This window comes from Triticum dicoccoides, chromosome 7A (genome assembly GCF_002162155.2).
Source record: "Triticum dicoccoides isolate Atlit2015 ecotype Zavitan chromosome 7A, WEW_v2.0, whole genome shotgun sequence".
NCBI classification, from domain to species: Eukaryota; Viridiplantae; Streptophyta; class Magnoliopsida; order Poales; family Poaceae; genus Triticum; species Triticum dicoccoides.
Genome location: NC_041392.1, coordinates 733,438,971 through 733,443,666, shown reverse-complemented (window position 1 = coordinate 733,443,666; position 4,696 = coordinate 733,438,971).

Genomic DNA, 4,696 nt, shown 5'->3' with positions numbered 1-4,696 from the left:
GCAGCCTCGCCTGCAACTTCCTAATTTCCGGATCGATTCCATGAATCAGCAGCAAACCTCGCGTCGCATTTCCTCCCTCCCCTCCTCCCATGCGCTACCCCCCCATTCACCCTGTCTCCCGTCTCCGCCTGCGCTCCTGCAAGCCGCCGCCAACCTCCTTTGTAGGTCAGCCGTGCCCAGCGCCCTCCTCCTCCTCCTTTCTCTCTCCCTCTCTCCGTCCCCGTGCAGGACGCCATGGCCATGGACCAAAGCTCCGCCGGACCTTCCATCGCGACTGCCAATCTTCCTCCTGACCAGATCACCGTCGCAGCTGTTGCGGTCCAGGCTGGCCGCCGTCTTTTGCGGGTTCGTGGCCACGTTTTCCTACTAGACCATGGCCGCCACTTCCTGCTAGATTAGCGGACAGGGAGAAGAAGGAAGAAGTTGGAGTAATCAGAAGTGGCGAACCAGGGAGGGGACACAGGATGATGATTATGAATCATGAGATAAACTTCCACTAAAAAAACATGATTCTAAGGTTAGCCCCTTTTCTGCTAGAACACCTATGCTAGGCTACGTATTTTTTTTCTGCGGCAAGTTGTGTTCACAACTTTTAATCTAACTGCGTTCTTACATAAGAGCAATTTTTTCCAACAAACGGCAGAACAGAGGCCCCTCTTTCAACTTGCCGCAGATTGGTTATCCCATAACCGGACGTCAGAGGGAGAAATTCAGCTCCATAACCTCCATATAAATACCATCATCCTTGTTCCCTCCTTCCCACTTCTGTTACATGTTTACTTTTCTGTGTTGGCATGTCCTACAAATGCTGCACTTTTTTTGCCCTTCTCAGTAAATTGTTAGAAACCTAGACTCATGGGCAAAGGAATTATTTGATTCAGTGCTTTGTCAGATAAAAAACAGAATATTTCTATTTTGCAGGTGATATATACTCGAGGGCATGAAGACGGGTATTTAATAATACTCCAGGTGAGATATATGCAGGTGTTATGGATTGTGGTTTCGAGGAAAACAATGATGGAACTCAATATGCGGCCGCTAAGTTTCTGAAGCTTGATCGACATCTTTTATCAGTTGTTAATTAGTATTAGGATTCATATGCATGTCTATTGTTTTTCAGGAAACTGAAGACATGATGGTTCTGTTTTGGACGGAAAAGAAAAGTAGCACCACTGTGTTAACCCAATGCTTAGGTGATTAACTGCAGATCAAACAATTTTTATCCCCTGTTTACGCAGTATGGAAGTACACATGGTTATTGGTGAGTGACCTTCTTGGCATATGTAGATTTTCTGCATTCTGAATTTTTAGCGCTTGTGATTCTTGTAGGTTATGCTTTATTCAGGCGTATCACTTGTACTTCCATTGCTCTACATTTTACTTAAATCACATATTTGACACCTTGTAAAATCTGCAGTTAATTACAAAATCCCCAGAGTTGCAGAGGTGTTCTAGATTATTTCATTAGTCCATTTAGAGCATGTCAAATGGAGCATCTTATTTAGGGATAAAATCAACTTTCCTCTGAAGTCTGCAGCTGGTACCGCTCTTTCATATGGTGTTCTGAACTGGCCACGCTCTTGTGACAGATTACTACATCAGCTGAAGTTAATAGCGCAAGGTGCTTGCTTAAGCTGCCAGCATGTAAGAAATACTAACATATTTGTTACCATTGTAATATGATATCTCAATTAGGGTGCGCGTGTGCGTATGTGTGTGCCCTTGTAGCTGGTCTATTTGCAAATGGAACTGCTCCAAAAAAATTCAATTAGAGCTAGCTAATAGTGACAGATGACTACATCTATGTGAACCTGCATTGTCCTACAGTCATACTCTGAGCTAGCTGATAGTGACAGAGTACTACATATATGTGAACCCGTATTATCCTATTATGCTTCTCTTGACCCTCTTTACTTTGCATTTTAAAAACGGAAATGTTAACGCCTACACGTGTGGGCGTTGACCATCTCGACTACACGTATTCATCACCGTCCAGTACTATATGCACGAATCTTGACACAATCTGACTGATTTTCTGTGCCACGTAGGACAAGGCATGTGTGTGGTGTGTGACATAGTTCGCCCACACATCCGTTTTACCACACGGAGGGGCCGGTGTGTGGGCGTTTAGCAGTTCATCCACACACCAGTTTTCAGTCACGCACAAGGGCTGGTGTGTGGGCATTTGCCATCTCGCTCACACGCCCATCTCCTCTCCCACACGTAAGCTGCTAGTTGCCATGTGTTTTTGCAGCGCACATGGCAATTGCCTCTAGCGTGCTTTATAAGCAGGTGGCAACTCTCTTTTTTTACCCGCGTTGCCATGTATTTTTGCAGGGTACACGACAACTGCCTAATGTGCACGTAAGCAGATGGCAATTGTCTTTTACCGAGTTGCCATGTGTTTTTGCATGGTACATGGCAACTGCCCCGACGTGCACGTACATGACAACTGCCCTAACGTGCACGTAAGCAGATGGCAACTCTTCCTTTTTACATGGCAACTGCCCTAGCATGCTTGTGAGCACATAGCAACTCTCTCAACTGCCTAGTGTTAGTATGTGGCAACTCCTAAAGTTATGAAATCATGGCAACTACATTATATCAGACCATAAATGGCAACTGCAGTTGAGCAACCATGGCAACTGCAGTTGTCCGACATGGCAACCGTAGTTCAGCGACATGGCAACTGCAGATAAACGAACATGGACGAGGGTCTGGACCATGGCAATTGCGGGCGCGCGGTGGGCGTCACGCTTCGCGTGCGGGACCAGAAGGTTACGAGGCCTGACATACGGGCGTGTGGGCGTTATCAACTTCGCCCACACGCACGCGTGTGAGAGGATTCAGGAGGGAAAAAAGATGTGTGTGGGCATTAGTTATTTTGCCCACACATAGGTGTGTGGGCTGGTTGCTGTCCATGTCACACGAGGCGTGCGGCACAACTACCCGATACACCACACGTGTGGCAGTTATCGGGTTGACCCTGAATTTCTAAAAACATGCTTTCCTATTGGTAAACTGGTAAGCTACATATATACGGTACTGGAATGGATAGCAATTAGGATAGAAAAAGTGGGGAATCGGGAGTAGCTCAAATCGAAAATAAGCATAGCAGAGTGCCGTAGTGGGGAATAAACAACCGGCGTCGGCTTGCAATTGCAGGGGCACTAGCCGCCACGGCACTGCTGCCGCTGCACCTGGGCAGCACGCAGCGTAGCCGCGTAGGGCGGTGGGAGCCACGGACGAGCGGAGCCGGGCGAGCGAGACGGGGAGGAAGGACGCGTGATTGCCATGGCAGACGATCTGGTGGAGATGAGTCTCGCGCCTCCGCGCCCGCCTTCGTCAGCGCCTAGCACTGGGTTGGCCGCGAGCATGCCAAGCTCGAGCGGATCCTCGGGCACTTCAGCGACCAATTCGACGAGGAGGAGCTGAGAAGAGCGGGGGAGTGCGAGACCTCGCGCCGGCGGTGGGGACAAAGGGGAGAGGCGGCCTGATGAGAGAGAGAGAGAGCTGTGGTCACCATGAAATGGGGAGCGGTGGGGAGAGAGTTGTTGCCACAATGATGAAACGTCAGGCGTGGAGAACTGAGATGAAGCATCGGGTGTGTCTCTTTTGTTCTTTTTTTTTCTTGATCGATAGCCCTTTTGGTTAAGTAACAAGTACTGCATGCATTAGTTGTAAAAAAGAACAAATATATACAAACATACACTTAAAAAATACACGCGTTGGAAAATTCATTTTTCTTTTTAAACACAGTACAGACGCAACCACTCATATATACGCACATATACTGACCCCTATGAACTACACACACCCTATCCCTATGAGCACCTCCAAAAGACTAAGCCGACATATCGTCTTGAGATTTTACAAAGTCACCGATGGAAACGTCTACTTCCACTGAACGTGCATCATTGAAAATCCTAAAAAAAATTTAGGATAAATGCAAGCATCAGGACTTAAACCTTGGTGTACTCGGGATAACACTGTCCACCTAACTGTCCAACCATCCAATAAATTCATTTTGCTATGGATGCCTTTTGGTCATTTTCAATCTGGCGTGTTCGGTTTGACTCTTTTGTGGATAGAACTTGTATTACTCATAGAAGTTCAAAATTACAATCCTCCTTACATAAATCAGTAACCTCTCTAAGTTCGGAGGCCGACCAAACGACATTTCTACTCGGAGTTCTAGCAAATTTAGCAAAAAAAAACACTAACCACATTCTGATTTTGATTGAGATGAGTAATACGAGTCAGACGTAAAGACCTCAAATGCTTGATCTCCGCTACCAAAGACTCATAGGCTCGGTAAAAAAGATTGGCTAGAAAGTAAGATTTAAAATAGATGTTTTTTATTATAGATATACGTGCATTTCACGTGCATGCTTACTAGTGAAAAGAAAAGTGCACAGCCCCTCATGCTTTTTTTTTTTTTGAGAAAAGGATGCGCGTGGTCCGTTGCATCAGGAAAGATCCCGCGACCAGCCCGCGTCCGGCCCAAACGCTCGGCCGGCAGGCCGGCAGCAAACATTTCCCATTAATTTTTTCGGTGGCGTGGACGTAGATGGGTCTACCCGTCAGGATTGACTATCCCTAACCCTAGTCCACCATTTCCCCACTTCTTCCATCCCCCGCTCCGTCCGTCGTCCGCCGCCGCCGCCACCCCCGCCGCTACACCGTCAGACGCCGC